This window comes from Callospermophilus lateralis, chromosome 2, assembly GCF_048772815.1.
Source record: "Callospermophilus lateralis isolate mCalLat2 chromosome 2, mCalLat2.hap1, whole genome shotgun sequence".
Taxonomy (NCBI): domain Eukaryota; kingdom Metazoa; phylum Chordata; class Mammalia; order Rodentia; family Sciuridae; genus Callospermophilus; species Callospermophilus lateralis.
The window spans coordinates 207,304,464-207,326,186 of record NC_135306.1 but is presented as its reverse complement, the minus strand read 5'-3'; the positions used below and the strand labels follow the sequence as shown (position 1 = coordinate 207,326,186).

Sequence of the window (21,723 nt, the reverse complement as noted above, 5' to 3'; positions counted from 1 at the left end):
ATCCTCAGCACCACATAAAAATGAAATAAAGATATTGTGGGGGGAAAAAGAAAAAAGAAAGAAATTATCAAAGGCACTGACAAATTTCTAGAGGATATGCTCTACTCAAACTAAGTCAGGAGGACGTATGAAATTCAAACAGATCAAGCCAACCAACCAGAGCTGTGGCTGTGGCTCAGTGGTAGAGCTCTTGCCTAGCATGTGTGAGGCACTGAGTTCGATTTTCAGCACTGTGTACAAATAAACAAATAGCATAATAGTCCATCAACATCTTTAAAAAAATCTAAAAAACAAAAAAGCCTGCCATCAAGAAAAGCCCAGGGCCAGATGGATTCTCAGCTGAGTTCTACAAGACCTTCACAGGAGAATTAACACCAGTATCCTCACATTATTCCATGAAATGGAAAAGGAGGGAGTCCTTCCAAACTCATTCTATGAGACTAAAATCATCCAGATACCAAAACCAGACAAAGACACATCAAGGAAAGGAAACTTCAAACCAATACCCCTGATGGACATAGATGCAAGAATCCTCAAGAAAATTCTGGAAACTTGTATACAAAAACATATTAAAAAGATAGTGCACCACAATCAACCGAGGGATGCAGGGTTGCTTCAATATTTGGAAATCAATACACATAATTCATCATATTGATAGACTTAAAAACAAGAATCATCTGATTTTCTCAATAGATGCAGAAAAAGCATTTGACAAAAATACAGCACCCTTCATGTTCAAAACACCAGAAAACCTAGGGATGGCAGGAACATACCTCAACTTTGCAAAAGCTATATATGCTGAATCTAAGGCCAGCATAACTCTAAATGGAGAAAAATTGAAAGCATTCCCTCTAAAAACTGGATCAAGACAAGGATGCCTTCGTTCACCACTTTTATTCAACATCGGCCTTGAAACTCTAGCCAGATCAATTAGACCAAAAAAAGAAATTAGAGGGATACAAATAGGTAAAGAAGAACTATTTGCTGATGACTTTATTCTATATTTAGAAGATCCAAAAAATTCGCCAGAAAACTTCTAGAACTAATAAATGAATTCAGAAAAGTAGCAGGTTATAAGATCAACAACCATAAGTCAAACGCATTCCTATACATCAGCGATGAACCCACTGAGAGAGAAATTAGGAAAACTACCCCATTCACAGTAGCCGCAAATAAATAAATAAAATACTTGGGAATCCATCTAACAATCCTCTACAGTGAAAACAAAAGAACACTAAAGAAAGAAATTGAAGAAGACCTTAGAAAACAGCAAGACCTCCCATGCTCCTGGATAGGCAGAATTCATATTGTCAAATGGCTATGGCATGAAAAGCATTGTACAGATTTAGTGCAATTCCTATTAAAATCCCAATGACACTCTTCAGAGAACTAGAAAAAGCAATCATGAAATTCACTTGGAAAAAATCAAAGACCCAGAATAGGCAAAGCAATCCTTAGTAAGAAAAGTGAAGCAGGAGACATCACAATAGCAGACCTTAAACTATACCACAGAGCCACAGTAACAAAAACAGCCTGGCATTGGCACCAAAATAGACACAAAGACCAACGGCACAGAATAGGAGACACAGAGACAAACCCACACAGTACAGTCTCTCATACTAGACAAATGTGCCCAAAGCATCCACTGGAGAAACCATAGCCCACTCAACAAATGGTGCCGGGGATCCTGGGAAGCCCCATGTAACAAAATGAGAATGAACCTCTATCTCTCACCTGCATGAAACTCAGATCAAAGTGGATCAAAGACTTAGGCACTAGAACAGAGACCCTGAGCCTACTGGAAGAAAAGTCTGCCTTCTTTAACAAGACTCCTAAAGCACAATAAATAAAATCAAGAATCAACAAATGGGATGGGTTGAAACTAAAAAGCTTCTTCTCAGCAAAAAAAAATCAGTAATGTGAAGAGAGAGCCTACAGATTGCAGAAAATCTTCACCACATGCACCTCAGATAACGCACTAATCTCTAGGATATATGAAGAACTCAAAAAACTCAACACCAAAAAGCAAGTGACCCAATCAGTAAATGGGCAAAGGAACTGAACAGACACTTCAAGAAGAAATACAATCAAAGAAACAAATATATGAAAAAGTGTTCAACATCTCTAGCAATTAGAGAAATGCAAATCAAAACTACTCTTAAGATTCCATCTCACTCCAGTCAGAATGAATTGAATAATAATAAGAAGAGGAGGCCAGGGGAATTTACCCCAGGAAGTAGCCAGGTGTGCACGGGTCAAGGACACAGGCAGCAATGACTGTTGGCGAGGATGTGGGGGAAGGGCACACTCAGACACTGCTGGTGGGACTGCAAACTGGTGCAACCACTATGGAAAGCCGTCGGAGATTCCTCAGGAAACCTGGAATGGAGCCACCATCTGACCCAGCTGTCCCACTCCTCGGTTTACACCCAAAGGACTTAAAATCAGTATTCTGTAGTGATAATAGCCACATCAATGTTTAGAGCAGCTCAATTCACAAGAGCCAAGCTACGGAACCAGCCTAGGTGCCCTTCAACAGATGAATGGATAAAGAAAATGTGGTGTATATATTTGATGGAAGATTATCCAGCTTTAAAGAAGAATAAAATTCGGGCATTTGCCAGTAAATAGTGGAGCTGGGGAACATTATGCTAAGTGAAATAAGCCAATCCCAAAAAACAAAGGCTGAACGTTTTGTCTGGTGTGCGGATGCTGATTCACAATGGACGCACTAGGGAAGAACAGAGTTACTTTAGATTAGTTGGAGGGAAGAGAAGGGAGGGGAGGGGACATGGGGACAGGAAGGACAGTAGAATGAAACAGACATTATTACCCTAGGTACATACATGACTGCGTGACCGATGCGATCCTACAACAGGTACAATCATAAAAATGAGAAATGATACCCCATCTGTGTAGGAGATATCAAAGTGCATAACTGCATTCTTCTGTCATGTATCACTAATCAGCACACACACACAAAAAGATTTAAGCCACACAGAAAAAATAAAAAGGGCCAGGTGACTGCAGCCCGGCAGGAGGCTCCCTGGAGCGCCCCACTCCACGCTTGGCCAGCATTCTCCTCCCCGGGGCTGGCTGCCTGAGGGCTTTTTCCAGCCCCATGCAGGGCAGCTATGCTGGGCAGTGAGCCCCCTGGACAGCTCTCAGTCATGATGCCCTTGAGGTGCAGGGTGAAGACTGGAACATTCTGTCCCCAAGGGGCCAGAACAAGCCTTGTGCCTCCATGTCTCCCAGAGGTTCTCCCTGGGGCTGGGCTCCGCTGCCTACTTTGGTGACCTGTTCAATAATTGACCTGGTCTTGCTGACCTTTCCTTGCTCTCTCACTTCCCCACCTCCCACCCCCAGATCTGAGGGCATCCCCTAGACCCAGAACTTTCCCTGAAATCCGTATCTTGAGGTTGGCTTTGGGGGGAACTCAATTTGGAACCGGCTCTATTGACACTTAGCTCTGATGGACTGTTAAGTGAAACCAGAAGTTCCACAGCAGCACGTATTAGGATATGTATGGCTGCTGAAACACATTCAGTTTACAGTGCTCCTCAGCCTGGGATGGTTCTACCTATGATATTTCCACTTTGCAAAGGTGTGACAGCAACTTGATTTTAGAAACTGTGCTTTGAATTTTTTTTCCCAGGGGATAGTGGGAGTGGGAGTACTGGGAATTAAACCAAAGGCCCTTAACCACTGAGCCACATCCCCAGTCTTTTTATATTTTTATTTTGAGAAAGAAACTCACTAAGTTGCTTAGAACCTTGCTTAGTTGCGGAGGCTGGCCTTGAACTTGCAATCCTCCTGTCTCAGCTTTCTAAGTCACTGGGAAGACAGGCTTATGCCTCTGTGCCTGGCTATATGCTTTGAATTTTGATCTTTTCCTGGGCTATTGATACTTTCTCCTGAGTCTCCAACGGTAGGCTATGTACTTGTTCTGAGCACATGAAACCCATTTTATCCCATAGTCCTAGATGTGGGACACTTACAAAAACTTAACCTGACAACAAATGTATCACTGATGGTAACTTTGAAATAACATTGGAATATCTATTATGTTCACAGGATTGAGAACGTGAGAGTTAATGGGTAAGGTCTGTGAGCTGCTCAGTGATGAGGGAGTTAAATTGTTTCTGAGCACAGTATTTTCAACTGACTGTGGGTCATTGGGACTTGCCATCTCACACACACACACACACACACACACACACACACACACACATACAGGCTGCTCTGAGCTCCGTCCTCCTGCCTCCGCCTCCTCCCGGGCTGCTGGGGTCACAGCGGTGCCACCACACCTGACGAGCCTCCCACTCTAAAAAATGTCCACACTGGATCCAGGCAACTCCGTGAGCTCCTGTCTCAAAATAAAATCAAGACACTGGGGATGCAGCTCGGCAATGGATCGCTCCTCCTGCCGTACAAGACCCTGGCTTCAGAGGAGCTCGGAAAGAAGAGGAAAAGAAGAGTCGAGATGGAAGCAGGGCCCAGGCTGCACAGGACAGCAACAAGAAGTGAGTGACCCACGGGTACAGGGGACAGGCCCAGGGCTTGGAACCATGGCCCAGGTGTGTGGAGCAGGGGACGGTCGGTGGGGGCGGGGATCAGGCTGCACGGCCAGAGCAGTCCCCAGGAGATCAGCAAGGAGGGGGGCTGGGGAGGGGGAGCCCTGGGGACCCCTTCCTCTGGGGGCCGAAGGGGCCTGCGGGCACCGCCATGGCAGGGCGAGGACTCCGCCTCCTGGCCCACAAGTGCCCTGCACGACAAAGCCACCCTGCTGACCCAGCTGGAGGAGGCAGGCGGGCTCCCACGACCCCCAAATGCCGCACCTCTCCTGCAGGCTTCTCGGGGTACCCCATCCTCCCAATTGGCCACGGGAACCTAGGGAGAGGGGAGCCTGGGATTGGCACAGGCCGGGAGGGCAGGGCCTGTCCTGATGCCCCAGCAGGAGTGCCCGTCCGGGCGTGTGAGACCGCGCACAGGTGTGTATGGGCACGCGCGTGGGCACGCAGGATTGAGGGTGAGTGCCAGCAACCTCAAGGTGCCACCTGCAAGGGTGCGTCTTACCTGGTCACCATCACACCAGGTCAAGGGGAAGCAGCAAGACCCTGCTGTGCCACTGTCCCCACTTACTTTCCTCGATGACTTTGCTGCAACCTACCAGGATGGATGTTATTACTTAATATTTAAAATTTTCCCTCACTTTTTTTTAAAAAGATATTTTTAGTTGTAGATGGACACAGTACCTTTATTTTACTTATTTATTTTTATGTGGTGCTGAGGACCAAACCCAGGGCTCCATGAGCGCCAGGCGAGCTCTCCACCACTGAACCACAGCCCTGTCCTCCCTCACATTTTAAAATAACTTAAAATCCTACTTTACCCAGATCTAAGTCATTATAGCTGTGCAATTCTGGCCTTGATGTAATAGTTACTGTGTGTGTGTGCGTGTGCGTGTGCCTGTGTGTGTTTACCCATGCTGGCATAGAACCAGGGCCTCACACATGCTAAGCAAGTGCTTTACCACTGAGCCACATCCCCAGCCCCAAACTCTACACATTGACACATACATACTAAAGGCCTCAGTCCAAGTGTGCTGCCGTAACAAAATACCTGAGACAAGTAAACATTAAACAACAGAAATCTATTGTTCACAGTCCTGGAGGCTCCGTGTCTGAGCCCAAGGTTCCAGAAGAGTCATCCTCTGCTGAGGACTCACTCCCAGCTCCCACCGGGGCTCCTTGCTGCACCCTCACATGGCAGGAGGGCCAGAGATCTCCCTCTGGCCCCTTTGTCGAGGGTACAAACCGCTTTCCCAAGGCACCTCTCAATACCAACACACTGGGAGTTGGCTTCCAGTATATGAATGATACCATTGAATAATACCTGGCCTGCAAATTTAAAAATGCGTTTCCATTTCCCCCAAATTATGTCCTGAGTCACCTGTGGTCACCCGCTGGACAACAGTGACCTTGAGGCTGAGCGGAGCTGCGCTGGTTTCCTCTCTCGCTGGCCTGGGAAGCTCTTCTGTTTTGCTTGATTTCGGCTGGGTCCCTGCGGGCTCGGCACTGCACACTGAGCTACCCAGCAGCCACGGGGTCTGAGTTGGCACCTGACCTTCGCTAAGCCTCCTCACCTTCCACACCTGGGCAGCGAGGGCAGCCAGCAGGAAGGCCAGCTCTGACAGGTTGTACCTCTGCGGCCTGCTGTTCTGCCTCGGCCTCCTGGAAACTGAAATCTCCTTCTCCCAAGAGCCCAGTGCCTGAGGGTCCTGTCTGGCTCACAGGAGCCTGCGGAGTTGCAGCTTGAGCCATTCTGGGTTCAGAAGACCCCGGACAGGAGCTGAGCTGAGGGAGGACTTCGGAGGGCCCCAGGCCTGCTCTGGCCAAGACCCCACCCAGGTTCTGTGTGCTTTGGCATCCCGTCAAGAGGTATGTGGGTTCCTTCCCCAGCCACAAAAGTGCCTTTCCAAAAATAACCAGCTCTGCATCCAGGCGGAAACCACGGAGGCGTGTGTAGAGAGCGAGCCTACGGTGAGAGACACGGCTTTCCTGAAAGGTAACCAAATGAAAAGCGAACCTGGTGGCCACTGCACCTTGTGATGAGGTGTTTGCAAGTTATTGCAAAAGTCGGCCGTTCCTAACCTCTGGTGGAATTTGCCTGGAGAGAAGAATCAGCCACAGGCAAGCTGCATCAGAAACAGCCAGACAGACCAACATGGCTGTCCACCGACAGAGGGAGGTGCACAGGATGGCCACCTGAGGCACTCGCCTTCAGAGGCAGGGCATTGCAGCCTGGGGCGAGGGTCGGAGGTTCCGGGGCAATGGAGCTGTGGGTAGTGGAGACGTGGACCATGCTGATTGTGGTCATGGCTTCAAAGGTGTGGACAGACATCAAAACTCTAAATAGGTGTCTTACTGCAGGTCAACTCTACTTCCACAAAGAAGGTTCCGCTTTTCGTTCGTTTTTGACCGTGTAGAGGGCTGCGTGTGGCTCAGTGGTGGAGCGTGTGCCTCTCATGCCAAGGCCCTGGGTTCCACCCTGGGACTGAAGTGGGGGAGTGGGGAAAAGCAATTATTGGAAAGCCTGCTTCCAGCCGGGCGCAGTGGTGCACGCCCGTCATCCCAGCAGCTCAGGAGGCTGAGGCAGGAGGATCGGGAGTTCAAAGCCAGCCTCAGCAAAAATGAGGTGTTAAGCAATTCGGTGAGACCCTGTCTCTAAATAAAATACAGAATAGGGCTGGAGGTGTGGCTCAGTGGTCGAGCGCCCCTGAATTCAATCCTTAGTGCCCCCCGAAAAATCCTGCTTCCAGAATATTTAATAAAATGGCAAATGTTACTATTTCAATATCCATAATGTGGATGAAGAGGGGAAATGGCCTCCTACACCATTCTGCAGAACAGTGGGAAGCTGCCTTTCCCTCGCACCTGCAAGGCACCTTTAGCACCGTCAGACCCATAGCATGACCCAGACTCCACGGTTACCTTCAAGGAAACTTTAAGAGGGGGGACCCAGAGGGAGGAAGTGAGGTCAGGGGCATGTCCTTAGAAGACTCAGCCAAGGAGTGAGAGTCGGTGGGATTAAAGCATGCTCACCCCACACTATTGCCCCTTTTTCTTGTGCTGGGATAGAACCCAGGGCCTTGCACATGACAGGCTAGTACTCTACCACTGAGCTGCACCCCAAGAAATGATTCCCTCTTCTGCATTCCTTTCTGACCTCTTTTCTATTAAGCACCAGCCTCAGGTATTTTGTTATAGTAACAGAAAATAGCCTAACATGCTTGCTCAACCTTGGGGACCTTGACTCCTGCAGCCCTCTTCATCTGCATTTCTGTCACATCCTTACGCATGGCTCTCTCTGCAAGAATCACCTCCTCCTATTGGGCCCCCTGGCCATCTGACCAAAATCCTTCTTTTCAGGGTGCAGAAACACACCCAGCACAGCTTTTGGAAAAAAGAAGAAAGGTGGATGTATTTGACATCATACCCAGGATAAAATCCAAATGTATCCAAGTTTTAAATGTAAAATCTGAAAGCATAGAAGTACTAGAAGAGAAAGGAAATTTTCTTTCTAAAATAGAGGGGACAGTTTTATCTATGGTACAATATTCAAAGCCACACACACAAAAAAATAGCACCTTGGACTACAGAAAAAACTTACACTAAAAAAAAAAAAAAAAGCTGGGTTTAGTGGCACACATCTGTAATTCCAGCTTCTTGGGAGGTACAGCAGAAGGATGGCAAGTTCAAGGCCAGCCTGGGAAAGTTAGTGATATCCTGAGTCAAAATAAAGTAAGAAAAAAACGGGGGGGGGGGGGGCTGGATGTGGTGATAAGCGCTCTCCTAAGCACGTGCGGGTTAGTCACCGGGAAATGCAACTCAAACCCACAATGAAACACCCTCACACCCCAGGCGGCTGGAATCAAAACAACAGGTAACAACAATAATTCAACAACCCGAGGTATCAACGAGCGTCAGTGGGATGTGGAGAAGGTGGACCCCTGGCTCCCGTGGGGGCGGGGTGTTAAATCGCTCAGCGACCTGGAACCTCTGGTATTTCCTCAGAAGTCTCCGCAATTACACTCCAGAGACCTCAAAACGCAGGTGTGCACAGAGCTGTGTACAAAGACCTAGGGCAGCGTTATCCATGATAACTGCAAAGTGGGAACAAGCCAGATTTCCACTCACAGAGGAAGAGACCAAAGTGGCTGATCACGCTGAACCTCGAAATGGAAGGAGGCCAGACCCTCGCTCCACCATGGGTGCAGATACCAACTTAGGGAGAGAAGTCCGACCCTGGGGACTGCCTGCCTCCGATCCCCTTCCCACAGACACAGGAAGCAGATCAGGGGTCGCCTGGGCTGGAGGCCTCGGGGAAATGGGAGGCAGCCGCTAATGACAGGTGGTTTCTTACAGGGTAGTGAAACTTACTTCTTTCCTCCCTCCCTCCCTCCCTCCCTTCCTTCCTTCCTTCCTCCCTTCCTTCCTTCCTTCCTTCCGTAGTGGGGATTGAACTCAGGGTTACACAGGCTAGGCAACTGCTCTACCACTGAGCCACATCCGCAGTCCCTTGGCACCTGAATCTGAGACCCTGTGAATGGCACTCTTATGCCTGGGTGGGGGTGACCACAAACCAGGACAACCCCGTGCAGGGTGCGCTGGATAAATCCACCTGACTGGGCCGCGGGGCGCCCGGTTCTTGGTCAAACACTACTGGGAGTGTGAGGAAATTTCTGGGTGAGAGCAACATTTAAAGTGAAAACCCACCTCAGCTGAAGGCCTGGATAGGGCAAAAAGGCTGGCCCCTCCCTTGGCAAGAGGCCTGGGAGCTGGGCGTCTGTCCCTTCCTGGACTCTGACTCCCAGCCGGCCCTCCCTGGTCTGGAGCTGCAAACCTTCAGGCGGCAACTGCCGAATCTCTCGGGCCACTGCAGGTCTTGGGCCTTGCTTGCCAGGCTCCACAGTCGGGTGTGTCAGTGCCTGATAATCTCTCATTTATCTGTATCTCCATCTAAATATCCTGTCGGTTCTGTTTTCCTGGAGATGAAAGTACAGACGACAACTTCACCATATACCTGCACTGTCTGCACATGGCCCTGACCTGGCAATCACACCCCAGGATCCGCTTTCCTTGACCTGCAGGTGGAGAGTCGACCTTTGTGCAGACTTACTCCTGGCAACGCTGTTTATAAGAACAAAAGCCTGGCAACACCCACGTGCCACAGGGGACAACGAACTGTGGTAAAATAAAACAGTATGAGCAATACATAAATAAATTTAAATGACAAGGAAGCCCCAGATTACTGAAGAGGAAATGACTCCAAGACATAAATACATTTAAGAAGGCAAGCACACAGCAAGGTAGAGCATGCTTTTTTTTTTTTTTTTTTTTTTAAACAAAGGACACACATATGCACTCATATTTCCTTAAGTGCATTCAAGAAAGATGCACAAGATACTGTCAGGTGGTGCAAGAGTGGAGGTAGGCTTCCTTTTGCCTACTGGGGATGGAACCCAGGGCTCATGCAGGCTAGGCATGCCTCTACCCTGAGCCACACCCTCAGTCCTCTGGATACTTTTTTTTTTTTTTTTAAATATTTACTTTTTAGTTGGACACAATACCTTTATTTTGTTTATTTACTTTTATGTGGTGCTAAGGATCAAACCCAGGGCCCCAGTAGTGCTAGGCCAGTGCTCTACCCCTGAGCCACAACCCCAGCCTTTGGATACTTTTTTGATAATTACTCATGATTCAAACATATTTCCTACACATACACACAAAAATAAAATGTCCCACCTCCAATGTACCCCTTACTCTATGCCAAAAAGTCACATACCTGGTCTCAATTAATCCTCATAATAATCTTGAGAGTCGGATGAGAGGAGTCCTAACCCGAGCCACCGATGGTGAAATTTCCTGGCTAGAACCCCGCACCGCTGCACTGGGGCACGTCTCAGTTCGCGCTGCGGAAACTGGGGCCCAAATGCCATGAAATTCAGAGAGGAGCTGATCTGAAGCCAGACTCACTCTTGCATCCTCCGCCCTTGCCAAGCTCCTTTCTGCTGTGTGTTTAGCATCCTCTGTGAGATCAGGACCACGACACTCAAGCGCCAAGAAACTAGGCGGATTCGCTAAGGCGGTTAGCTCTGGGACTGCGGCGGGAGGCCCGGGAACGCTCCAGGGTGAGCGCTGGCCCAGCGCAGGAGGGTCTGGGTTCCGTCCCCAGCGTTGAAAAAATAACAATAAATAAACAACATTTTTAAAAGTGACACTAGATTTTCTGAAGGCAGCAGCCACCAGGCCCGAGCTGATCTTCGCCTTCAGGATTTCTGGCAAAGGTCTGAGTAAAACTGGTAGGAAGTTGGGGTGTGGCTCCCTGATAAGGCGCTGGTACAGTACGCGCCAGGCCCTCCGAGGTCCCCAGCATCAAGCCAAATAAAAATACAGAATAAATAAAATGGAAGGAAACAGAAGAGCTTATTCATATTCCATGTGACTTTCATCTTATAAATGTGCACAAGATCAGAAAAAAAAATAATAAAAAAAAGCCTTAGTGGCCCAGACAAAAGACAAAGGAAACGCAGTGGACGCTGAGCAGATAAGGAGACTCCAGGAGGTTACGGGCCTGCGTTTCATGGCTGGGCGTTTCCTGTTTTCCAGAGGTCAGGTCCCTTAAGTCGGACGGGCTGGGCAGCCCGCGCTGGAAGCGAGCACCTGCTCCCGCCCCGACGGGTCGGCCGTCCCGGGGCGCGGGGCGGGGCGCGGGTCCGCCGGGCGAGCTGCGGTGTGGACCGGGACCCGCGGGAAGCCCGCCCGCAGCCCAGCGCTGCCCTGGGGGCCCGGGCCCTCTGGGAGGCCGGTCCCCGACCCCGTCCGGCTGGTGTGATACCCCGGCGGGGGGGGGGACCCCACCTCACTCCCCACGCCGCATGGGGCCAGGGGGCGACTTCACATCCCCGCAGGGTGACTGCGGGGTGACACGGGTCAGTCAGGCCGGTGCCTCCCGCTAACTCCTGGGCCCGCAGCGACCTGCGGCTGGGCGGGGGGTGAGAGCCCCGCGGAGACCGCCGCCCTCCTCCCGCTGCTCCCTCCTCCACCTGGAGCGCCCCAGAGGCCACGTGCGACCCTGGACGCCAACCCCGGCTACTGCGGGCGCCCAGAGGAGCGCGAGAAGCCGGGGACATCCGGGTGCCCGCTCCCCCACGCCACTTCACCCGGGGGAAGGACCTCCCCAGGGCTGCGGGGACCCCGAAGGAGGCCCTCAGCGCCCGTGCAGGCAGTTGGGGGGCTGCAGCGTTTGGAAACGGGGCAATAGGACCTTTTGAAATTTAAACTGCTTCTCTTGGCTGCGGGGTCTGCTCTCCGCCCCACCTCCACCCACTCCTGCCCCAGGGGACTGTCACCTCCCCCACCCACCCACTCCCACTTCCGAAAACTCCCAGCTCTCCCCGCCTCCCTAAGGTCAGTGCCTTCCAGGAACCAAGTGGTCTATCCGGGTGGCGAGCAGCACCTAGCCATCCCCTCCTCTCCATTGCGCAAAAGTTCTGGTGGATTGGAGAATCTCGGGGCCCCTGAAATCCGGCCCTGCCAAGCTCCTGACCTGGAGTGGGCGAGGGGGGCGCTCGGGACTTAGAAAGGCAGTGTCCTGGGGCGGGGCCCTGTGGGAGGCCGGGAGAAAGGGATTGCCAGAGCCGGGATTGGGTTCAGGTTTGCCCCCACCTGCCCCAGGGCACCTCCTCCACAGCTGCACCGCACACACAGGAAGGCATGAAGGAGGTGACGTTCAGGGCAGAGAGAACAGGCGCCCAGGGGGCAGAAGGAGGTGGAGTGAGGTCTTGAGCGCAGGCAGCACAGTTAGGAAGGCCCATTCGCCCAGGCGGGATGCTCCCTCTGGAGCAGATCTTGGAAGCTCTTGCTGGCCTGCCCAGAGCCAGGGCCAGCTTCACAGACATGTGACTGGTGCAGTCACCCAGGGCCAGAGCTTAGAAGGTCCCAAAATTGGTTTAATGCTCTGCTGTCACTGTCTGAAAATTCTTAATAGGTTTGAACAAGGGTCTCCACATTTCATCTCATTTTGCCCTGACAAGTTATGTAGATCTGTCTACCTGGAGGCCACAGACTGCAAAGGTGTTGAGACATGGAAGGTGACCATGAAGGAGGACCCTCAGGAGCCAGTTTAGAGGTTCCTGGAGCAGACTTGGAGGTGGGTGAGGGCCTGGGGAGGCAAGGCCAGAAGGAAGAGCACCAGGCAGCTTAGTCTGTTTTGTCCCCCTCCACCCATCACCCACCCACCCATCCATCTGTCCTTCCATCCATCCACCCATCCATCTGTCCTTCCATCCATCCACTTACCCATCTGTCCTTCCATCCACCCACCTATCCATCTGTCCTTCCATCCACCCACCCATCCGTCTGTCCTTCCATCCATCCACCCATCCATCTGTCCTTCCATCCACCCACCCATCCGTCTGTCCTTCCATCCATCCACCCATCCATCTGTCATTCAGCTAATATTTCTGAGGCCCTGCTATGGATCTGTTCGAGGATCCCACGTCAGGAGCTTCTGTTCCCTTGAACGTATAGACCAGTCTTCAGCCCTTTCCCACCCATACTCTCTCCCACTCTGCTTTATTTTCTCCTTTGCTCTTTTCACATGAGTCTCTTTATGTCTTGCTTGTTTCTCCCACTAGAATGCAGGCTCCTGAGGGTGGGCTCGGGCTGGCTGCTCTGCTCCCTGGGAGCCCCAGTTTCTAGGACACATAATCGTAGGTGCTCGACATATTAACTGCCAAACAATGAAGGGAAGAACAAATGCATGAATCTGGGTAAGACCAGGGCTGGATTCAGGTCTTTCCAGGCCCCATGTACTAAAAAGATTCTGGCAATTCCTTGTTGCAGAGATCTATGTTACACTGTAAAATAAGTGTTTAAAACGTCCATCAAGCTTCTCATTTCCCCTGGTGTCTATTTGCTGCTTTCTTCAGAAGGGGTCTGGTGCACACCACTTTTCTCCTGTGGTCCTACTAGGCTGGTCACTGGAGCTTGACCTCTGCTGGTGGGTGACTCGGCCCCAGAGGCAATCGAATCCAGTCACTGCCCAGCCAGGGGTGGGGTCCTGATGAGGCTGGGGGGAGGATGGTGTGGAGAAGCCAGTGGAGCAACGTGGGGACCGGCAGAGAGCCAGGCTGGTGCCAGCGGCAGGCCAGGACCAGAAGCCCAGGACCCCATCTGAGCCGGAGCTGGGGGGCAGATGAAAGGGAACCAGGAAGGCATCTGGGAACAGGTCCAGGGGAGGCAAGAGCCAGGGGCAGAGGTGACACCCAGGGAGTGGCAGAGAGCTCCCAGGAGGAGGGGGCAGCAGGGAGACCAACAGGACCTGCCTTTGAGAAGGGACAGTGGTCACCCTCTGGTTTCAGGACCAGAGTGACATTGGAGGAGGAGATGCAGGACAAGATGGGGCCAGTGGAGGCTGGGAAGCATGTGTTGTCTCCAGGACGCCGCCCACACCGGCCTCCAGACCTCCCATTCTGCAATCATGTTTGGCTTGTGCCAGGTACCCAACAGGTGCTCAATAAGTGCTTTAGACATGAATGAAAGTGATGGGCTCAGACTTTTGAGGTGTTTGCCAAGGTAGAAGAGTGAGACTGGAATAGGGGCAAGGAAAGAAAAATAAACTCTGGCATTTTTGTGGCTGGTAGAAAAGGGTGGGAGAAATGGGAAGAGAGAGGGGTTTTTAACTAGAAAAGAGTTGATTTAGGCTGGCTCGGGTCTTTAATTTTTTTTTTTTTTTCAGCCGTGGATGGCCACAGTATCTTTATTTATTTTTATGTGGTGCTGAGGCTTGAACCCAGGGCCTCACAGTGCAAGGCAATCGCTCCACCATTGAGCCCCAGCCCCAGCCCAGGACTTTTTTAAAGTCATTTTCTATTTGTTCTTTTTAGATACACATGACAGCAGAGCGTATGTTGACAGCTATACATACACGGAGTGCCACTTCCCGTTCTTGTGGTTGTGCACGGTGTGGAGGTGTACTGGTCGTGTATTCATGCATGAACAGAGGAAAGTTTTGTCTTTCCTATTCCCACCCCGCTTCCTTTCATTCCCCGGGTCTAATCCAGTGAACTTCAGAACTTCCTAATGATGGGAGAGGGGCTGGAGGTTGGGGGCTTAAGAGTTCTTCCACTCTTGGGAAGGGACACCACGGATGGGCTCATTTATTTCACTCCACAGTCCTCCTTCATAACCCAGGGGGTCCCAGCAGACTGTGGTGGCACATGCCTGTGATCCCAGCCACTCAGGCTCAAGATCAGCCTGGGTTGGGCAATTTAACGAGACCCTGTCTCCAAATAAAGTAAAAGGGCTGGGGATGTAGCTTCACCATAGAGCACCCTCCCCCGTATACACGCAAGGAAAGGAAGAACAGAAAACTGGTGCGTTGAGCTTTTCTCGGGCTTTGAGATTTCTGGCTGTCATGGGTCTTCTTTTTTCTTTTTTTAAGGAAAAGGAAAATATTCAAATTTGAACAGAGGGCAAGAGCTTTTGCACATGGAAAGTGAGTCTGTGAAAACTCAGCCCGTGGCTTCCTGAGTGGCCTGTGCCAGTCCTGGGGGTTTGTAGGTGTACCTAGACTGTCATCAAAGCCCCCCCTCCCCCAACTGTGCTGCAGAAATGTCAGAGGCTGCGCTGGACCCACAGAGGCCACTCATCCCTGCTCACTCCTGAGCACCCCTAGCTCACACAGAACAGCTCTCCCAGTGATTTCTTGCTGGGCGCACACCTGTAATCCCAGCTACTGGGAGGCTGAGGCAGGAGGATTGCCAGCTTGAGGTCAGTCTGGGCAACTTAGTGAGGCCCTGTCTCAAAATGTGAAAATAAAAGGAAAAGGCTGGGGTGTGGCTCAGTGGCAGAGTGCCCAGCCAGCACATGCCAGGCTCTGGGTTCCATCCCAGCACCTGCCAACAGAAGGAAACAGAAGAAAACAAAAGGGTTTCCTGCTCTTGTACCTGGAAATGTGTGTCGAATGAGATTTCCCACAAGGTAAAAATGTGACTGAGATACACTGAGCTCATGTCAGAGATTCAAACTCCTATGGCCAAGCAAGTCAAAGGAAGACCCTAGCAGCTGAGTCTAGAAGCCCTGGAAGACAGAGAGCTGGAGTACAGTGCCTCGGAAACTGGCCGATGTCCTACAGGGCGTTAAATGTCCTGCCGGGCAATAAATCGTGACTTTGGGGAATACGTATTTTTTCCATTGATCAGGAATTGTTTAGGGTCTGATGGACAAAAGCCTGCCGTTCCCACATGACCTCCTGGACCCTGGAGCCTGTCAGACATCCATTTCCCTAGAACACGAGCTAATCCTGGATGGGTCTGTAAGCCAGTGGAACCCTGCGAGGACGTTCCGTCCGCCAGCCCTTTGCTTTCAAGTTCGGGAGAAGTTTTCTTCACTGTGTGGGCAGGAGCGTAAACGCACGCTTTGGAAAGCCCATGACTGAAATTACTCATTTCCTTGCATGTGCATGTGTTTTTCTGGGGAAGGGATTTGTAGCTGTCATCGGGCTTTCAAAAGCTCAGTGCTCCACCCAAACTTAAAAGCTAGAATGACTCAAGTGTGACCTGCCCTGCCTCCTCCTCCACCCGTGCCTGCCGAGGGGAGGTTTACATCTTGACGTGGGAGGGTTCTGCCAAGATTCTTCTGAGGGTGCTCAGACACCTGCTAAAAAGGTGCTAGTGGAGGGTCATATCCTCCCGGTCCCTTGGGTCCCAATGTCCAGCTGTCTGCAGTGCAGTCACGGACAAGGCTGGCCTGGCTGTAAACCAGGCAACAGAATCCACTAAGTCACTGCAGGCTCTGAGCCCCGCATGCCACTCTTGGTGCCCACTCTCCAGGTCTGCCCTGGTGGGGACATAATGATGACCTCTGAATTATTCTGGCCGTTTGGAAGGGCCTCAGGGAAGGCCACATGTGTCTAAATTCACCTATGTGGATCAACACAGCCAACCCTTTTGCTTTTGGCTGGCATGACAAACAGGTCTTAGCAGTCACCATTCTTATTGATAAGCAACAGATAACGACCTACTGATCATAAACTCCAGCTGATGCCTGGGTCTGTTTCTGATTAATAAACAAGGAATAAACAGGCCCCTCGTTAATTGTACTATTTATAGACAGAGGTTTTTAAAAACAGGGGCTCCACAGAGGGAAAATAATAATCATAGCTGTTGCACATAGGGTGCCTACTGTGTGCCCGGAAACGGTCTCAACACTTCCCATCAGTTCCTCGTGTCCTCTTCAAGCAGATTGTGCAAGTGGGCTGGGTGTGGAAGCGTACACCTGTGGACCCAGCTTCTTGGGAGGCTGAGGCAGGAGTTTGAAGCCAGCCTGGGCAACTGAGCAAGACCCTATCTCAAAATAAAATACAAAAGGCAGGCAGGTGGCACACGCCTGTGATCTCAGCGATTCAGGAGGCTAAGTCACAAGTTTGAGGCCGGCCTCAGTAACTGGCAAGGCCTTAAGCAACTTAGTGAGACTCAGTCTCAAAAATAAATAAATAAAAGAGTGGGGCTGGAGATGCAGCTTGGTGGTGAACCACCCCTGGGTTCAATCCCCAGTGCCAAATAAATACATTAATTAAATAGAAAGGGCTGGGGATGTAGCTCAGTATAGAGTGTTTCTGAGGATGCATGGGACCCTGAGTTCAATCCCCAGTACTGCAAAATACATGGATGAATGAATAAATAAATAAGGGAGGACACTGAGGCTTAGAGGGGACAATGAAGGGGCCACATGGCCACTCCTGGCCTCTGCTCTTGCTTCTTGACTATGCAGCCTCCTCAGGAAGGTGACCCCTGTGCTGCCAGGGGCTGTCAGGGTGCTGGGCACTGGAAACCAGGCACAGAAGAAATAGAGGGGGTCCTTGTCCCTGAGGGGAGGAGGAAGGGCATCTGGACAGGACACATTCTCCAAGGTCCCTTGGGTATGTATCCAGCTGCGGGCTCAGCGGGGTACAGGGCCCGCCTACTGGTTAGGAACGGGTTTGTTGTTGGATCGCTGTGCTGGATTTGTGTTGGATCCTCTGGCCTGCCTTGCGTCACCAGCTTTGTCCTCGTGGGGCCTTGGTGATGCTGGCTGAGCAAACACCTCCTGACGTGGAACCGACACCATGTACTCAAAACCAAGGTTCAAGTTCAGGGGACTCCAGGTTTGGGGAAGTGGGGGAAGGGCAGCACTATGAGATTACAACATTGTTTCTTATGGGACCTGGGAGCCAATTCCCCCGCCCCCCAAAAAAAGATTGACTTTGGGATCAGAACCTGCCAGCAGCCGAGGAGGCCTGAGAGAGTGGGCCAGGCGTGCCCCTCGCAGGCCAGCCAGGTGCACACACTTTGTAGCATCTGTTTTAAGTAGGACCCTAGCATTGCACTTGCTTTAAAAAAGAATACTTGGGGCTGGGGTTGTAGCTCAGTGGTAGAGCACTTTGGTACTTGCCTAGGCTGCCTATGACCTGGATTTTGTCCCCAACACCATAAAAGAAAGAAACAAACAAACCCCCCCCCCCCACACACACACACATACCCCAAACCCTTATTCTTTAGAGATTCATACTAAAGAATCTATAAGAAAACCAATAGGATATTTGGATTTGTTTTAAAATAATCAGCAGGGACTGAGGTGTGATGGCAAGCCCCTGTAGTCTCAGCTGCTTGGGAGGCAGAGGCGAGCATCACTTGAGTCCAGGATCTCCAAGACCGCATGGGCAACATAGGGAGACCCCCAGGTTCAAAAGGAATATGAAACAGTGGATGGGAGCCCTGGCTGGGAAATCGCTGAACCTGAGTTTTGGTTGTATAGGCCTTTATTCACTATTCTCATTAACTTTTTAAAAGTCTGAAGTTTTTCATAAAAAGATATTTTTAGAAGAAAAACAAATCTCTTAGTGATAAAAAAAAAATATTGCATGCATCTTTTAAGTTTCCTTATTCTTAAAAATGTCTTCTCAATAGGCACAATATTTGATTAAAATCGGGAAAGAATTCGAAAAAAAAAAAATCCCCAACAGAGCTTGAGAAACATTATTCTAGTTTCGGAGTCGGATACTGGGATATTTTTGGCCCCCAGGAACGAAGACTCCAGCTCCCCAGGGTCCAGGTTCACTGGCTCCTTATTAATAGCTGTCCCTGGGAGCTGCAGTCTGCGGGGAGAGAGGTGGGCCGCGGGGGCAGAAGGAAGGTTCCCTGGCGCCCACGAGTTGCCGGCAGGCACGGCTCAGGACCGCGCGTCCAGCCCGGGACAGGTGAACGCAGCGCCGCGGCGCTCCCACGGACGGCGTCCCCGCCCTGCCTCGCCTAGCCTGCGGGTGGCACCCAGGCGGAGCTCGGGGAGGGGCGCACCGTCAAGGACGCAGAGCCTTCGCAACAGACAGGGCGCGGGGCCAATCCGAGCGGGGCGCGCACTAGGGCACGGAGTGAGGGAGGAAGTGACCTTGAGGCGGGGACCTGCCATCGCTGGGGTTCCAGGGAGAGGACGGAAGGGCATTTGAGGTGAGCGGCACAATCCAGCTTTCATGGCGCAAGCTGCAAAGGCCCACGAGTAAGGAGAGGAGGGCAGTTGTGCCCTAGCCCAGGCCACCTGCCTCTTTGGGCCCAGAAATAAGCAGGAGAGGAAACTTCCAACTTCAATCTCAAAGACATGCAAATGAGAAGAAGCTCAGATTTCCCCCGTACTTTTCCCCTTTTAGGATTTACAAAGATTCCAAGAGTCGATCATTGAATCCAGGCCCATTCCCAGGCGCAGACGGAGGGATGGATGTTAGGAAACAGACAGGCAAGTGGCACCCTAATATCGCACGCGCCTGGGTGCTTCACTTCTAGGGATCGGTTCTCCAGGAGAACCAGGCGCTCAGAGAAGGACGCCAATGGCTTCGTAAGTTTCACTTGCACTTGCGGCGATGCAGAAGGGGGGACACTCAATGTCCGTTGGGGGCCGGTCGAATGCATCACAGCATATCATCTAAAGAAGTACTGCCCAGCCGGTAAAAGGAGCAGGTTGTCTATGTGCCCCCACAGAGAACTATGTCCACCACAGTGACCAACGTATCGTCTTCCCCTCATTGGAAACAATGAGCGTGGAACACGCAGCAACAGTTAGCTGCAGCGGGGGGCGGTGCTGCGCCAGGCTCAACCCAGAACTTTCATTTTCTCTTCTAAACCCTTCAGCTTAACGGCCGCAGAGGAAGATGGAGGCAAACGCAGTCTCCGTCACCAGGAGTGATAGACCTCTGAGAGTGCAGGTTTTGTTCAAAAAAAATCAGTGCATTTAGGGAGCAGCTGCTGAATGCAGAACCCGTAGCTCGAGCCCAGGAGCAGTAGGAGCCTGGGAAGGTGGCTCACCGGGCTGATGTCCGCTCTGCCCCCTCCTGGCTGTCCCTCGGCTCCCTGTCCCCTAAACCTAGAAGCCTGACATCGGCTAGACACCCGGCCCCTCTCCGGAGGGGTCACACTGCACCGGGCTTCAGTCACTCCGCTCCCGGCATCTATCATGTTCTAGACGCAGGAATAGTGATGATTGTATTTATTTGATGTGGATGGTACTCAGGGCCTCGCACCTGCTGAGCATGCCCCTACCACGGAGCTACACCCCTAACCCCCAATTGTTTCCCCAGGTCTTCCCAAAGTCCTGCAAGAGAGGCATTTTTGGCCTCGCTGGATGAGGAGGAGCCCATAGCATGTTGGCTCCAAGAGTGAGGTCCGAACTGCGGCGCGGGCTCTCATTTATCAGCCGTGGGATCTTGGGCAAGTCAGTCATCCTTTTTCTGTTCGGACTCCTTGTCTGTAAAAAGGGGTGGGAGGTAAACAGCATCAGCCCCGCAGGGGTGCCTGGAGGACCACGGGGCAATGCCTATAAGCCGCGGGCATGATAAGCCGGGCACGGCGCGAAGTGCTTTCATGCGCACGGCCCTAAGGAGCTGGCCGTCTTACAGGAGAGGAAGCCGAGGCTGGCGAGGCGAGGAGGCTGGTCCCGGACCCGCGCTGTTAGAGGCTGCGGTGGCGTGCACGCGCCGGCCTCAGTTTCCTCGCCGCCCCCGCCCCTCGGCGCCCCGCCCCGACGCCCCGCCCCGCCCAGGCCCCGCCCCCGGCCCGCCGCGCGCCGGGAGCCGCCTGCCCGCCCGCGCCGCAGCCCGGCAGCCTCAGCCAATCGGCGGCGGCCGGCGTCGGAGCGATCGGCCTCGCCCGCGGCCCTCCGCCTCCGGCGCCCGCTGGCCGCTCACTCATTCCGCCGCCGCCGCGCCGCCGTCCGCCGACTCGGTAAGGCCCGGGCGCGGGCGCGCGCGGGGAGGCTGCGGCGCCGCCCTGCGGGCCGCGGCGGACTGGGCGGGGGGCGCGCGAGGGCTGCCGGGACGCGGGCGCGGGGCCGCTGCCGGGTGGACAGGCGAGGAACCCCAGCGCGGTCCTCGGACGGCGGGGCTCGCGGAGAGCTCCCACCCGGGACACAGCTGAGCCCCCACCTGGCGCAGTGGCTGCGGTCTGGGGTCCGCGCGGGTGGGTCTGCCCGCAGCGGGAGTGATGCTCGGCCCCTGGCACTTGGCAGGACACCTCCAGCCCCGGGCCAGTGGCGCCGCTGGCCCGTGTCTACCGTCGCTCTGTTTCCCCAGCCCGTGATGGGATTGGGTCTGGGGTCTGCGCGAGGGTCGGTCCGCCGGCGGCCGAGGCTCGAGAAGCAGCGGGAGGGATGCTCTGCTCCCGGGACTCGGCGGGATGCCTTTGACCGGGGCAGAGGTGGGGCCACCAGCTCCTTTTCCCCTTCCCGACTTCGCGAATGAATTGGGTCTGGGGTCCACCCAGGGTCGGTCAGTCGGCGCGCAGGTAGAGTGTTACAGCGGGAAGGATGCCCGGCCGGGACCCTGGGCGGGTTGCCTCCGCCCCCTCGCCGCATGGGTCCCCGCAGCCCCTCTCCCCACGCCCACCCCTTCCCCGTCAGTGCCGCCGTCAGGACACGCCCTTGGCGCAGGGACTCTCCGCTCGGTGCCAAGGCCGGAGTGAACGGGACGGGGTCCTCAGGTCCGGGCTCCGACGAGTGAGCGCCTCCCACCCTCCACTGTGCGTAGAGGGGTCAAGGGCAGGTGGGTGCGGAGAGGTTGCCCAAGGTCGTGCCAGGCGTGGAGGCGGCCGACCTGGGAGGGTGGGGGGCGACACGTGACCAGGCCTCGGCGAAC

The 21,723-nt window shown here is 52.8% G+C and overlaps 1 protein-coding gene and 2 long non-coding RNA genes across 5 annotated transcripts in view; 1 reads left to right on the top strand and 2 right to left on the bottom strand.

Moving 5' to 3' along the window:
• Positions 1-5,218: 5,218 nt before the first annotated feature.
• LOC143392003 (uncharacterized) lies at positions 5,219-11,186 on the bottom strand. Its single transcript, XR_013090305.2, has 3 exons — positions 10,348-11,186; positions 9,279-9,547; positions 5,219-6,560 (listed from the first exon to the last, which is right to left on the bottom strand). It is a non-coding gene; the product is annotated as an uncharacterized LOC143392003 (long non-coding RNA).
• An 8,880-nt stretch (positions 11,187-20,066) lies between these two features.
• On the bottom strand, positions 20,067-20,578 carry LOC143393090 (uncharacterized). Its single transcript, XR_013090444.1, has 2 exons — positions 20,489-20,578; positions 20,067-20,339 (listed from the first exon to the last, which is right to left on the bottom strand). It is a non-coding gene; the product is annotated as an uncharacterized LOC143393090 (long non-coding RNA).
• Positions 20,579-20,684: 106 nt separating this feature from the next.
• The window catches only part of Cpt1a (carnitine palmitoyltransferase 1A), a 49,567-nt gene continuing 48,528 nt past the window's right edge, over positions 20,685-21,723 (top strand). The window contains exon 1 of one of the 3 annotated variants that reach the window (XM_076847733.2): positions 20,685-20,815. The gene's annotated coding sequence lies outside the window, so the exon portion shown is untranslated. Of the gene's footprint in view, positions 20,816-20,946; positions 21,050-21,563; positions 21,631-21,723 lie in introns of those variants that run through there. The other 2 variants (XM_076847739.2, XM_076847737.2) reach the window with 2 other exon arrangements.